General features: G+C 49.6%; 1 protein-coding gene and 1 long non-coding RNA gene across 2 annotated transcripts in view; both read left to right on the top strand.

Annotated features, from left to right (window-relative positions):
• Positions 1–11,796, top strand: part of LOC120237307 — a 21,565-nt gene extending 9,769 nt beyond the window's left edge. Inside the window, exon 3 of the long non-coding RNA XR_005529915.1 lies at positions 11,739–11,796. This is a non-coding gene — a long non-coding RNA (uncharacterized LOC120237307). The remainder of the gene's footprint in view (positions 1–11,738) is intronic.
• Positions 1–15,602, top strand: part of LOC120237306 (calcium-activated potassium channel subunit alpha-1) — a 549,540-nt gene that overhangs the window by 181,133 nt on the left and 352,805 nt on the right. The window lies entirely within an intron of this gene.

Below are 15,602 nucleotides of genomic sequence, written 5' to 3' on the forward strand. Positions count from 1 at the left end.
CTCCCTCCCTCCCTCCCTCCCTCCCTCCCTTCATGCCTTTCCTTCTTTTTTTGGGGCAAAAAACCAGAAATTTTATTTTCCACAGTTTTGGAGGCTGGGATGTCCAAGATCAAGATGCTGGCCAATTTGGTTCCTGGTGAGAGCTCTCATTCTGCTTGTAGTTGGTCATCTTCTCACCACATCCTCACGTAGCCTTTTCTCTGAGTGCACACGGAGGGAAGAGATCTCAGGTGTTTCTTCTTATAAGGGCACCAGCCCAATCAGTTTAGGGATCTGTCCTTATGACATCATTTAACCCTTATCACCTTATCAGGGGCCCTGTCTCCAAATACAGTCACACTGGCAATTGGAGCTTCTACAGTGAATTTTGGGAGGACGCAAGCATTCAGTCCATGACAAAGCGCATCAACAGTAACAACAGCATATTGATGACTTACATGTTATAGTACTTTACAGTTTACAAATACTTGCACATCCTATTTTCGTTTGAACCTCTCAGCAGAAGGCAAGCAGTGAAAGGATTATTACATCACATTTGTAGATAAAAAGGTCTTGAATACACCTAGATTTCTAACCCAGGTCCCACGTCCCCTCTATGGGAAGCCACCCTTGGACCCCAGGCTGGAATGGGCTTCCCCCTCTGAGTCCCAGTTACCCTTTGCCCGTATTTCTGCTGTTAGGGTTCTGGTCACTTTCTGCCTGGGATTTGTGAGTTAGTTACTTACCTTCTTACTTCCTCAGCTGGCCTGCACCTCCTTGGAGGACAGGGTCTGGGTCCAAGTCAGCTTTGTGACCCCTTCAGTGCATTGTACAGAGGAGATGTGACCACTCATTAGTGGTTCCTTTTTATCTGCCTAATGTTCTGTAGTCAGTGTATTGCGCAGGGTGAAAATTAAGTAAGGTTCTTCCCCTGTTTTTTTTTCTTTTTAATTTTTAAATGTTTTATTTATTTTTGAGAGAGAGAGAGAGAGAGAGAGAGAGAGAGAGGCAGCGTGAGCAGGGGAGGGTCAGAGAGAGAGGGAGACACAGAATCTGAAACAGGCTCCAGGCTCTGAGCTGCCAGCACAGAGCCCGACACAGGGCTCGAACTCACAAATCGTGAGATCATGAACTAAGCTGAAGTCAGATGCTTAGCCGACCGAGCCACCCAGGTGTCCTGGTTCTTCCCCAGTTTAATTCAGGGCTGCCTCTAGGTCTGCCTACCCTTGTATTTCAGGGGTTCAGGGCTGGTGGGAAGTGGCTGCAGCTGGGAGTCGGGCTAAGCTGTTAAGATTTTGGCTGACCCCTTGTAATGGGTCTCCTGCTGCCCCTTCCCTGTCCTGGTCTCAGGACAGGGGCCCCTTTGGGTGGGTCCGAGGCAAGTCATAACTGGTGAAACTCTGCATTCTCTAAGATTTTTATCCTCTTAATAACTGGATACCTTAAAGTCTAAAAAAGAAGCTGTTTATGATAATGACATTGTGTTTTTATGGTAGAAAACTTGGGAAATAACAAAAAATTATAAAGAAGAGCAATTTCTTCTGTAATTTTACAACATAGCAATCATATTTTGGTGTATTTTATTATTACAGTGAAATGTTATTCTGAAAACATGATTGGGTCATGATGTATATAAAGCTTTAAAAATATTGTTTCTTAGGGGCACCTGAGTGGCTCAGTCGGTTAAGCATCCGACTTTGGCTTGGGGCAAGATCTCACAGTTCATGAGTTCGAGCCCCGCATCAAGCTCTATGCTGACGCCTCAGAGTCTGGAGCCTGCTTCGGATTCTGTGTCCCTGTCTCTCTCTGCCCCTCCCCTGCTCATGCTCTCTATTTCTCTCACTCAAAAATAAATAAACATTAAACAAGTTTAAAAAACATTGCTTTTTAAAACTAAAAGTAACACATATGGCATTCAAATAATTCATGAAGAGAAAATGAAAAATATAAGCTTTCTACCAACACACTTGCCCGGATCCCTGAAACCTCTCTCCAAGGTACTTACTCTTTGTATCTTCCGGGGGTAGTGGTGGTGGGGAGGAGAACACATACACTAGCTTCCATACGCATGACTAGTTAGGCTTAGAGGCTAGAAGCAGGTAATGGGCATTTCCTTCTTGCTACTGATATTTCAAAAATATTTTAAAGGGCACTACCCCAGTCTGTCACCAAGCTGCCCCGTCTTTCCTTCTCTGTTGGTCATTTAGCTTCTTTGCAGTTTGTTACTAAAAGTAATACTTGACAATAAAAACATTTTTACGTATAAATTTGCCCCCCTCTGCTAATTTTTTCTCAGGACACAATTCCAGAAATGGCATTCTCATAGCAAAGGACAGAAACTTATGGCTCTTGGTAGATACTGTCAAATTATGACACATCTCTTCTATAGAAATAGGACCATTTCTCTTGCCCATAAATTCTTTATGCTGCTTTGAAGATTAAAAAAGTAATGCAAGAAAACCTGCTCTTTATAAAATATTCAAACAATATGGAGGTACATGGAATGAAAAGTAAAAGGGGCAACCCTCCTGCACCTTCCTCCTTGACTCAGAAATAAGCCCTGTTAGAGGCAGGCTAGGATTGGACAGACCTGAATTAGAATTTGGATGTTTGCCATGTGATGGTGGGCTAATTATGCAGTTGCTGGGCCTTGGTTTACTCCTCTGTAAAATGGGTGTGCTGAGAATCACCTGGTTGGATTGTGAGGATGACGTGGGGATATACCGAGGGCCTGGCCAACGGTTGGCACTGTTACAAGTGTCGTCTTTGTTGAATGAGTGACTGCCTTCTCCTGTGTGATATGGAATCCACAGACTCAGAAGTCATTCTGGAGAACAACCCTCTCATTCTGATGAATGCTGGCCCTTCTCTGCGAGACTGCTTTCAGTCTGGCTGATAGAATCACAGTGGGGCGAGCCACACTAGCAGGACACAGAGAGTTCGCAGCAACGGTGGCACTTACGTCCTAGTTTGCCCATCTACGCTCTTTGGGGAGTGGGATATCATCACCCCCTTAGAAGGATGGACACACCTGGATTATTGTTCCTGAGAACTCTGACATTAAGTAGAGAAGAACCAGGCGAGAGTAGCCCCAGCTTGGATGGGCATTGACTCAGTGTCCCCTTGGAATGTCACCCGCTCAGAATTGCAGGCATGACACCATAAACCATCCTATTTATATTGCACTAAACTCTGCAAATATCTTTAGTAACACTAAGCCCTGGGTTGTTTTAACAGCATCTCTAATTATAACCTTTTTTTAACGTTTACCACGCTGTCACGCCACCCCGATCGAAGCAAGGCTGTTCGCACCCAGTGGCAGCGTTGCCGATGAGAAGGTGCCACTAAAGCTGACCTTCCAGGAAAAAAGGCTGAGCCATCACTTAGAATGCTGAGGACCCAGTGAGCCTCTGTTCTGGATCCCGGGCTCCGAAATGTCCCAGATGGAGTGTCTCCTTGTGGTCTTCAGGCCGCATGTGAAAGATGGAAGAGAGCAGGTGTGCTGTGCGAGTCCCGGGGAGCCAGAGGGAGTTTCCTGCGGTGGTGGTCTGTTTTTCTGACCTCGGCGGCATTTAGTTTACCTGCCAAACAGCCTGGAAGAGGGGCTGTCTGTGTGGGAGGTTGGTCAACAAGGAGAAACATGAAGTGGTTCTATGTGTGTCAGACGTTCATGGAACTTCTTCGATGGGAGGGACCCGGGTTTTACTAATAATGGCCAACCAGTGAGTACTAAGAGGGGATGGCCATTGGTGCAGACAGGCTTTTCTGGAAATAGACCTGAGTTTGGGCATAGGATGTTTGCCTGGGATCCATACCTGTGAGAGGAGGGGCGGAGGCAGGGAGCAGTGACCACAGGGACAAGTGGAGGGCTGATGCAGGTCCCGCCAAGCCCCCACCAGCCAAGCAGAGAGTTCAGGGTGAGTATCGCCCAAGAGAGTTGATTACTTCCGGCTATAAGGGCTGGGCCTCGGTACCCCACCTCAGGCACTCCCCAGATGCTGACTATCTGGGGGATGGTGTGACCTTGGCTGAAGCCACGCCTGCAGCCAAGGCTGAGCCTGAGGGAGCCAGCAGCTGGAGGCTGCCTGCTGCACCCCTGCGTGAAGCTCCCCTGCAGAGGACTGGGCTGGGGCATGCCCATAGGCAGGCACAGCTTGATGAAGGAGCTGGAGGTCCTCCTGAATCCTGAAGGATGCCTCGGGTTTTGGTGGTTATGGAGGAACAGGCAGGGCTTCTGGGTGAGCCCCACAGTGTAGGCAGAGGTGTGCAGGGACAACGATGGTGCACCGTAACCCAGAGCCAGAATGCACCCCATCGCAGTTTGGCTTGTCTGGGCAGAGACTCTGCCACCATTGAGCAGCAGCCCAGGGGGCCACCTGGGTGAGTGACCTGCCCAGTTTGCCTTCTACCCATGCCCTGAAGCCTGTTTTCCCTGTCACTGTAAGGGAACCCAAGCCAAACTGGTGATGTGTCTTCCCATGTGATCCGGAGTGGCCTTTCCTCTGTGTCCTCCAGCCACTTCACCTTGGGCGACTGGGGAGATTATCTGCTTCCTCCTGCACAAAGCCTGGATTTTTAGGGCTCATCTTGACGAAGGTGGGGGTGACTTCTAGGGCAGCTGACCAGAGCCTTGAGAACCTTCTTGAGCCTGGTCAGCCAGTTCTCTTCACAGGCTCTTCTGGGGGGGGGGTGGGGGGGTGCAGGGATAGAACACCCTAACCCCCAAGGGTAAGGGGCTGCCCTTGGCCTCTTACTGGCATCTGGGGTGGCACCAGGTAACATGTGTTTGCTGGCATCTTGGAGCCCCTGTGGTGAAGAAAGGCTGGTCTTTGGCCTGACAGCTTATCTGCTTAGGTTCTTGAGAGAGCCCCTGAGGTGAGTGGATTTTCATAGGCAGTGACCCTGTGCAGCTTCACTGGTGGTCTAGGGGGTCTCCTTAGCCAGATGCAGGTGGCAGCGGGAGGTCTATGAGAAGAACACAGACACAGAAGCATCATCCCATGAAGGCAGGTCATCCGGCTCCAGCCAGCTCTCTCCTGACACCTGCCTTACCCATCAACCTTTCCTTCTTTTCACATGTGCTGTTCCAGCCCCCTGCCTTCCTCTGCTGCCACTTGGCCAACACGGGTCACCCCTGGAATATCTGTCCCTTGAATTGGATTCCCTCTCGAGTACCCTCAGAGGCCTCCACTTGGGCGTTGTCCTGGTATTTTGGGATTTGGCGACGGAGCAGAGATAGAATGGCCCCGTGGCCTGTTTGGGTAACCTCCCTTGGCCTTGACTAATGACTGCAGTGACATCTGTGGACAGTAGGCCGGTCCCTGGTACAACCCTGTGTGATTGAGTTTCCTGAGTTATTTCGTATCAGCAGTCCAGCAGCCAGATCGCTGGCTGCTAATTGTGCTAGCTTGTACCTGGTGCGGAGTTTGGGTTTCAGGCCCCTCCCACTCCGTACCGAGTCGATTAGGAAATACTGCATGGCTGAAGCAACAAGTACTCTACAGGTATAGTAAAAGAAGTGTCTGAAAGTAAAGAAATTTTCATTAAGGGAGCTTGTTGAAATTGACCACTCATCAATATTGTTTTCATCTGCATATTAACCATAGGGACCTGTATATATTTTTATTTTCCCCCACCTGCTTGTATCCTGTGTGTGTGTGTGTGTGTGTGTGTGTGTGTGAGAGAGAGAGAGAGAGAGAGAGAGAGAGAGAGAGAGAGAGAGAGAATCTTTCTGCAGAAGATCTAGAGGTTGTTCACTCTGAGCTCCCTAGCAGATCGAGCCCATGAGCCTGCATCAGCTCAGCACACAAGATGTTCTTGGCGTTTGCCTTGATAGGAAGCTAAGATGGTAGCTACATTTACCCCCTGTGGTTTTCTTGGGCTTTTCTGAACGCAGACAAATCCTGCTTGGCTATATCGGCTCTTGGGACTCCAGCATTCCTGCGCTATCCGGGTCCCAAGCCTTGGGTCTCTCTTAGGCCTTGTGCGGCTGTAGTTGGTTGCTATGGAAACCAAGCCTCAGAGTACGGCCTAGAGCCCGTTTATTTCTCCATGTCCTGCCCCTGACCTGGGAGATAGCGGTGATGGTGACACTTGTGTTAGTGGCCGGTTGGGAATTCCCTATGCCATCCAGCGAGGCTTTTCCAGGGCCCCACCCATGGCAACCACGGGGAGAAGCTGGTGATTCTTGGAGGGGTGGCTTTTCCCTCACACAGGGCAAGTCTTTACCTTTGGGTAGCTGTCCAGCTGCTCCCCCAGGCTGCAGTGCTTACCGGGGCAGGGGTCCTTGGGCCTTTGGGAATTCCTGGGAAGTGCGCAGGATAACCTCTGGAGTGGCTGGGAACACCGGGGCTGATGACCACCCTGGGGACAGCCTCTGCCTCCTAGCATGGAGTCGCCCAAGGCAGAATGCATGGTATTTTGCATCTCACAGATCAGCTGATAGGATAGTGGATATGATTGCCATGTGGCAAGTTGAAAGTGGCTCCAAGTCAGCTAACAGGTGCCTTTTCATTATTAATTTCATCAAAGATGTTAGTTGCTATTTAAGGATCTAGCTGCCTGGCCACCTACACCATACTTCCTTTGGATGCCTGCAGTTTTTGAAGAAGAGAGAGAAAAAGTCTTTATCTTTTCCTTGCTACTCATCCTTGGAGAATTCACTCTGGTGAAACACTAGGTGATTCTCAGGACTAAGTCTTTTCCCCCGAGCAGAGGAGCCTGGACAAGTCCCCATAGTAATTCTCATGCTGGAAAGTCTCAATCCCATTAAGCAAGCTCCTACTCTGTACCTGTTACCCTTTGAAATTATACTCATACTTCTCAGCAGTGCCTCGCAGAAGGCATTTTTAAAATTCTTTCTTTGATGGGGAAATTGAGGCTCAGAGAGGTTAAAGGTATCACCAGCATTCTCCTAGCTAGGAAGTGGGACAGCTAAGGTTTGGCCTGGCCGCTGATTCCATGTTCCACCTGAATCAGTGCAGGGCCAGGTGGGCCTGGTTCATCATGTGCTACAGTCTCTGCACTTCACAAAGGCTGTTATCCTCTCTGATGAGTAGACATTTCATCCTGTTCTCTGTTGTCCCCTGAAGGCCAGCCCAGATCAACCTCCATAAGGAATTTTCCAAGCCATGACCACAATGCATAAGTGGCTCTGAATGTCCATGAGGCATGAATGCCATGGGGCTTAGTGATGGATCTGATGAAGGTAGGTGTCTAAGGCAGACTCCATGAATGCAGGGGCTTCAAGGCCAAGAACATCTGAGCCCTTGTCTGCAGGAGTGTCCTGGAAGCCTGCTGGGACCTTTCCAGGGGAAAGACCTTTCCTTTGGGGAAACATTCATGCAGAAGCAGTCTGGCCCCTGGGTGGGAGACTGGTGGCCTCTAGGGACTTTTTCTGTCACCCGGTTCTCATCTGCTGTGTGTACTCATCCACTCCTGGATCTTGGACAGCCCTAGGCTGTTACCATGGTATCCCTGTCGCTGGGCAAACACGTTCTCTGAAGAGCAAACATGTGCTAGGAAAGAGGACTGTTCTTGCACCCTGGCCACCTGTGTGGAGTGAGGGCCTCCTAGCTAGGACAGGAGATAGGACGATGACAGAAGGTAAACAGTAGGTGTCAGACACCTATGAAAATGTGTTCAGATTCACACTGGCCAGGATCAGGAGTCCCAACTACAGGAGCTGAATGTGTCGGCTCCTGTGGTCACCTGGTCTTTTGCTGGGGTGTGAAGGGGGAAAAGGGGAGGGACAGAGCCCAGCCCCTCTTGGAATGCTTGCTGAGTGTTTAAGCCATTTGACCAAGTTCTTGCAACTAGTAAGGCAGCAGATCCAGAAGGCAAAGCCAGGCTTATCTGACTTCAAACTTGGATGCTCACCATGGTTTCAGGGTTGGGAGGACACCTGAGGAGCGGGGCAAGAGAAGGCTCCTGTGCAGGGTGCAGAAAGCCTGCCTGGAAGGGGAGGAGACCAGTGGGCATGACTGATGGCTGATCACGGGTTGCAGTCTGGCACGGATCTAAGTGTCAAGGGAAGGGGGGCTGCTGGGGTGTCAGGCTTCCCCTCGTGAGCACCGGGAATCCAGAACAGGTGTTCCTGCCCTTGAATATTCACTGAGCTCACCTCCTGGTTCTGGGTCCTGTGAGTGCAGTCCTTCGGGAGATTCCTGTAGCCTGGGAGTGCAGTGGGGGCTTGAGGGACGGCTGCGCACGGGCACAGTGGGCAGTAAGGTAGGAAAGGCCCTGGATGACTGCAGCTAGGTCAAGGCGACACCTCAAAACAAGGAGACCTTTCGTGTCTCCTGGATGGTCTCTTTCCTGTCCCCGTGGCCCCCTCTAAGAACTGTGTGTGGTTAAGTAACCTCCATATCTGGCTCTGCTGGGAGAGGCAGGTCCCTAGCAGTCCTAGGGCCATTTTGAAGTTGGCTTTGGCTTTCTGGCTCACGCAGAGGGCAAATGGTGGGGATCGAGTGCGTGAAACCCTCACCTTCCTCAGTCTGCCACTTGGGGGCCCTTTCTCTGCTTGTAAGACAGAAAAAGTCTCCGCTTATCATCCAACCCTTCTATTTATAGTCACCAAATAATTAAGCAGATCAACGTGTTCGGGATCAGAAGGGGCTGCCTGGCTGGTGGGCCATATGGTGAGTCTGCAGGGTCGCCGTGCAGCTCATAGGAGGAGAGAGGGGAGGTTGGAGATCCTCTCGCTGATGTTCATGCTTCATTTCTTCCCGGTCAACAGAAGGTTGAAAAATCGCGTTTGAAAAAATTCTGTTCACTGGATGTGATCCTGGGGGGCTCTTTGGATCACACTTAATCACTTCCCACATGACCCCATGTGCTAAATTCTGAACAGCCTTCAGCTGTCCCTCTACCCTGTCGGTGTCAGGCGTGTATCATGACCTTTCCTTTGTCAAAACCCAAGGGCTCCTTGGCCAATACCTGTGATAATTCATCAGGTTCACTCCTTGCCACCCCGTAATGTACCCAGTGAGTCACCTGTAGACATTTTGGTCATGATACCTCTCTATCCTCATTCTAGTTCTTCCATGGTTCCCTATTACCTAAGAGGTAGAGCTCAGACCTCAGGGGTTGAGGTCCCTGAGGCCTGGCCTCAGCCCATCTTTCCAGCTCTGTACCTTGTTCTCCCAAGCCGCCATCAATCTTTGGGGGCTCCCCTCCTCTCCGCATAGGGGGGGCTGCCTCTTTGAATTTTAACTCTTGCTGGAGTGTTTCCTCTTTGTCTGTTTAAATTTTGCTCACCCTGCAAAAGCCAGTTCACATGCAGTCTCCTGGGCTTCCTACAATCTCAGAATGATCTCACACTGTTTTTTTTTTTCCTGGACCTTTAGAGCAATTCTGTCTGAACGCCTTCATTTGGCAATTAATTATGTTCTGCCTGGCAGTATCTTCCCCACTATTATCTCAAAGACTTATTTAAATATTTCATCAGCACTTAAGTCTTGATATTTGTCCTGTCACCTCAGAGCTGGACTCCAGGTGTGAATGGAGGGCGGCGGGAAGGTCTTCCTCAGGCCTCCCCAGCAGGCGGTGATGTGTGGTGGCCACCTGCACAGCCTCCAGAGCCTGCCTCTGCCTTTCATTCTTGCTCTGCCTCTTACTAACCACATGAGGTTGGGAAAGTTTCAATCTCTCTGTGCCTCAGTTTCCCTACCCATAAAACATAGATAAAAAGATCACACCTGCCTCAGAATTGTCGTAAGGATTTAGGGAGTCAATACTTTCAGAGAAAAGGCCTAGAGCAGGGCTCTGTGGTGCCTGCTCAGATCCCCACTTCTCTCCAGCCAGCCCCGGGCTCCTGCCTTTGGCACAGGAGATGGGCCAGATTTGCTTATTCTGTTCATTTGGTACAATCTCATTTGTACACATGAGAAAGCTCTGGCCTGGTGAGGGAGAGAATGCTTCCTAAGGTCACATCGCCAGAAGTGCGGAGGGCCAAAGGGGGCAAGACTGAGATCCCAGGGCTCTGGGGGCCCCAAGGCCTTTCTTTTCATATGCTTCCCCATTGAGGGTCTCTACCATACCAGGAACATGGAGACAAAGCGGGTTTATTTATTTATTTTTTAAAGGATTGAGCATCTTTTCCATGGAGCAGATGCAGGGGAGCGGGGTGGCATGGGCCATGGCCCTCAGGAATTCCAGGGGACCATTCACATTTGGTTCTGTGGGAATGGCCTCCCCTCGCGGTGCGCAAAAGGGCCTTGGGATGGGAGGTTTGCCTGACAACCTTCCCTTCTCACTCCGGGGCCTGGTGATGGAGCCTGAGGCTGCTCAAACCCTGCTTGAGCAGGTTAAAGGCCTCTGAAGGCAGGCACAGCTGTCCCTGCTGTATACTGCTCCTCCTACCGTCTTATGGCCACTTTCCGAAAGACCCCTCAGGGCTCGGTAGGTGCTTCGAGAAGCTATTCCCAAATACTCTCCCTCTCTGCTTCGTGCCAGGGGAGAAGTCAGTTTGGCTGGGACATGTGTTGTGATGATGTGCACAGGTGTTCCGAGATCCACACTTCCCTTCTTGCCTGCCCTTACCCACCCCTGGCCTGGGGAGAGGAGAGGGGTGAATGGGTTTCAGAAGATGCCAAATGATTTCTAATTCAGAATTGGCAACATCTGACCTGAGCCTCCAATGTGCTGTCCTGGCTGCTTTTCAGATAGAACCCAAGGTGACAAAGCTTTTGATAGGCTTGTGATAAAACAAAAGGGTGAAATGTAATAATGTTGGTGGTAGAATCTAGGTGATAAATATTCATGTGTTCTCTGTGAAATTCTTTCAGCCTTGCTGTATATTTGAAAATTTTTATAATAAATTGTTGGGGGGGGGAGCGGTTAGAGAAGGAGTGAGGACTTTGCGGCTGACTGCCTGGGTAGCCAGTCCCAGCTCTGCCCCTGTCTAGCTATGTGACTTTGGACAGGGTACTTAACCTCTCCGAGCCTCAGCTTCCTCATTTGCAAAAATGGGGCTAATCAAAGAACATATCATAGGTGGTAAGATAATGCATTTGAAGTACTTCTTAGGCAAGAGCTTGAGACAGTGCCTGATACACTTATCTAATTGATAAGTACCAGCCATCGTTATTATTATCAGTTGTTTGGACAGGGTCGTAGAAGAGGACATTGAATTAGGCAATTAGTAACGTGGAAGAATTATTTTAAGAGTGCGGTCCCGGTTCGGAGGAGAAGCTGATAAAGGGGTGGGAAAGTCAAGGCAGCCAGCACAGCCTCCACATTCAGAAGGCTTGTGAGAAATACGAGGACAGGGGAGGGAACTGGGGGATGGAGGGGACTTGTCTGTGGGGCACAGGTAGAGAGAAAGAGCCAGAGAAAGGAAAGTACTGCCTAGCTGGCTCTTCAGAGCATGCCTTGATGAGGGTGGCACCATGTCACCTGTAGCTCGTTCAAGACGCAGAATGCTTGCACTCAGTGATGTCAGCGAAGTGTGGGCCTGGAATCCCCAGTCCAGCTGCAGGACCGGAAGCACCCCGCCAGGCTCTGGCAGCATGCCCAGGTGCACAGGCACATGGCCTGTGTCCGGAGGCAGAGGCAAATGGTCCAGCCCAGCACATTGTCACCTTCTCCTGGGGTCAAGGAACTTTCGATGGGACCCCGGCTGGACCTTTGCAGAAGCTCTTCCTCGCTCTAGCAACCAAATTGGTTAGTTCCACCCAGCATCTTTCTGTTGCCCTTCCCCTTGTATGTCTCCTCTGACAGGTGGTGTCTTGGAGGAGCCACGGGGCCAGCGATGCCAGTCGACGTTATTCCGATTACCCAGACGCATATACAGCCTGAAACACAATTTCCTCAATGGGCTCTTTCATTTCTGCTGTGTGGTAACGCAGCAGGGGGCACACAGCAGGCCTACCTGACACCCTACACTCAAGGGCATTTCTGGAACGTCTAACCCAGAGAACATGGCCAGGGTCTGTGTCACCTTCAGGGTGTTTACATTTTTGTAAAATTAGATGCCAACGAAAAATTAAAGAGTCCGCATGAAGGTGTGGATTTCTAGCTTCTCTTGAAGAGCAAAAATCTACTGACCTGTCAGCCTGGGACCTAGCAGTTACCTGCGTTTGAGTGGCAGGTGCCTGTGATCTCTAGGTCACCGTAGTCCCTGGTGGCCCTTTCAGTTTTAGGCTTCAGCCTAAGTCCTCAGAGCATTTGAGTTTGTAACTCTGGTCTAATGCAGGAAGTAGACACTGACCAGCCAGACTAAGGGAGTCGCCTGAAGCCATGCATTTTGTCCACAGGGCAGGGCCCTGGGTCCTGGGGCAGGTCCCACACCTCCGTGTGGGTGGCCCCTCTCTCTGTAGCCCTCCCGCTAGAAACCTCATTGAGACTCTGAGAAATCTCCTAAGCCTGGTCCGGTGTTGTTTCCAGCTCTCAGGCGGCCCTGGGGGGGGATGAGATAACTGTAATAATAATAATAATAAAATAATTGGTAAAATTATCACAAACCAAGCTTCCCTTGGTGAGTTGTTTTGAATTTTCTGTCCATGAATGTTCTTACACCTTTTCACCCCCAAATTTTATCTGGGGTAAAAACTGTATAATAAGAACTTGAAAAGACATATAAGAAACCAGTCATGATCCCAGCAGCATAGCCCAGTGGCTTTCTCTGTCTTTGATTTTTAAAAATGCTTTACATCACAGAAAAAAAAAATATTCTTGCCTTAGGTTACGGACAATATTTTAACCACTTTCCTGCCTTCCACCCTCCCTCCTTCTGTTCCACCCCCTTGTCCCCTCCCTGTCTTTTCTTTTCCCGTTCCTTCTATTCGTCCCCACCTGATAACTGCGAGGTAACACAATGCCTCTGTTCTGTGTCCAGGGTTTATCACTCGACAGAGGATACAGTCGCCCAGTCCCGCTCAATCAGCTGCCCACGCCCACCCTTGGTAACCGAGCTCTCTGCTCTGCTCTCTGGCTGGCCAGATAAGTTCCAGATCCCAGGATGCAGGAGGGGGAAAGCTAGGCATCACGGAGAAGCCAGAAAAGCCTCACTAGCCCTTGCTTTTCCATCTACTAAAGTAGAACATTTTGGCCAAAGGTTTGTGTGTGTGCGTGCACTTGTGTGCATGTAGAAAGAGGCAGGACTGGGATGGGAGACTTTTAGGCACCAGGAATGCTCTCCTTTAAGACATTCTTAGCATTTATGTATATTTATATCAAAGAGTGGGACATATTTCAGTACCTGGTGATAACAAAATAGCAATGGGACTTCCCTGGGAAGACTGTGCTGTGTGCTGCTGGAAATAGCCCGGGCTTTTGGTGCCATGGTAGCCGTGTGACCTTAGCTCAGTTACTTTCCTTCTCTGTGCTCAGGCTTCTTTTTCTATAAAATGGAGATGATCATTCCCAACCCTGCTAGGAGGATTAATTTAATGAGATACTGTATGTAAAGCACTTAGTAGAAAGCCTGGCAAACAAACAGAGCAGGGATTACTGTCCCCTCCCCCTTCCTTTTCCTGCTAATTTTCTTTAGAGCTTGAGAACCTGCCAAGGAGTTAATAATCTGTTAAGAAACACTAACGTGTTCCAGGGAAATCAGACTACAACTGACTGCTTTTGGAGAGTGAAGAATCTTCTTGTAATGTAAATAGTCAACTGCAGTTTAAGTCTTTAAGTTTGTTTAGGTTTTGGTTGCTCAGCTGCACCTGAGATTCTGGGAACTCTGTTCTCACCTCACTCTCCCTGCCAGCTGGGTGACCTGGGCACATTCTCTCCCCTCTCTGGTCTTTGATGTCCTCATTTGTAACCTGAAGACTGTAGGATATATTTAACCTTGGGGAGGGGGTGGGAAGGGGCAGAAACTTTGGAAAACGAATTCAGCCAGCAGCCCAGTACTGCTTGAGCATTGTCTGTAGTCCTTACGCCTGATTTCTTTGGCATAAGCCACGTCCTAATGCTGTTCTAGAACCTGGACATTGACAGAAATGCTGCAGTGAGGTTAGGCTTTAGGGTTTCCCCAAGGGTGGGAAGCACACCGTGGGGAATGTGCCAGACAACTTCCAGTTATATGTGCACAAGACCTTGACGCTCCAGGAGGAAGGTAGTTGCCTTTCAGCTTTATTCCAGTTCTTCTGGTTACTGAGGGAGACATTCTTATTGAGCTGTTCTGAGCACCTCTCAGCCCTCACCTTTGTCCCTTGTGGACAGAGGCACAGCCACCCTCAGGCCAGAGCCTTTGCTAACAGTAGTGTCTAGGTGGAATCGTGTGACCCAGTTGTGTTTTGCATTGTGTTTATTTTGAAGGCTATCTTCTATTTCTCTTTTATAAGTAATATCATTTTTTTTTTACATATGCCAGTGTTACACAGTTTCATTAAAAATATTTACTTAACATGAATCCACTTAAAGAAAAAACCTGGGGCACCTGGGTGGCTTCAGTTGGTTAAGCGTCCAACTTTGGCTCATGGTTCATGAGTTTGAGCCCATGTCAGGCTCTGTGCCAACAGCTCAGAGCCTGGAGCCTCTTCTCCTTCCTTCTCTCTCTGCCCTTCCCCTTCCTGCACTCTCTGTCTCTCTCTCAAAAATAAATAAACATTAAAAAAAAAAGAAAGAAAAAGCCTAAGTCATTAATAGCGAAGGCGGCATGCAGATAGGGCAGAGGTTGTGAGGGGGTGTGTGAATAGCACATTTAGGAGGTGCTGACTGAGTCAGTCTTCTGGATTAGTCCCCTTGACTGCATTGCTGACCTTGCCTCCATTTCTGACCTCAACATTGACAAATAACATCGGAGCATCTTCTACCAACCTACCAGTTCCTTGAAGTCAAGGGCAGCATCTTTTTCATCCTTGTTGCCCATGCATGACATAGAGACCTGACACATTACTATTATTCATCTGCTTAACACACATAATGGTGGGCTGCCTGCTGTCCAGCAGGTCTGGGAGTGGGGGTCAGCATACCCCAGTCTCTTGGGGTTCTGAGGACACTGGTAGATGCTGTTGTTGACTGTGCAATGTCTTCATATGAAAGAATTTGTATTCGTCATGACTCAAAAACCCACCTCATACAGACACATTGGCCTCTCACTGAAGAGAGGGTTGAGCTGGCATCCAGAGATTGGCCTCGAGATGTGTGTGGGGAGAGGAGTTCCAGTAATGGCTACTTCTCCAGAACATGCTATTTCTCAGTTCTTCTCATATGCAACTCTGTTCTGCACTGTCCAGAACCAGGATCCTTGCCCAGGGGCCCACTGTGCTCCCCCCCCACCTGGCGGAAAGAATACTTGGTCTGGTGCAGTGCAGTTTCCTAATGGTTGGCTCTTCCTTGGGGGCCATGGCCTGGATGGTGACAGACGCGCCCTGCTGCAGATGTCAGAGAGTGTGCCTGAGTATCCCCCGCCCCAAATGTGGTCTACACGGCTCTAAGACTAGCCTTTGTATGTTCCTTCCAAGAGACAAGTGTATGGTTGAGGGAGCAGAAGGGAGGTCAAAGCCAGCTGGCGATGGCGGGGAGAGGAGTCCCGTGCTGGGTGAGGGAGGGATACCTCTGAGGTGATGGCATGTTGGTGCCATAGGAAGTGTCGCTGAGCTTAGCCAATGGGAGGTATTCTGTGGCTGGATGTGGCTCTGACTGCATGCACTTAACATGATAGCATGGACTTTGGG

The sequence above is a fragment of the Hyaena hyaena genome, unplaced genomic scaffold (genome assembly GCF_003009895.1).
Source record: "Hyaena hyaena isolate Hyena2069 unplaced genomic scaffold, ASM300989v1 scaffold_176, whole genome shotgun sequence".
Taxonomy (NCBI): domain Eukaryota; kingdom Metazoa; phylum Chordata; class Mammalia; order Carnivora; family Hyaenidae; genus Hyaena; species Hyaena hyaena.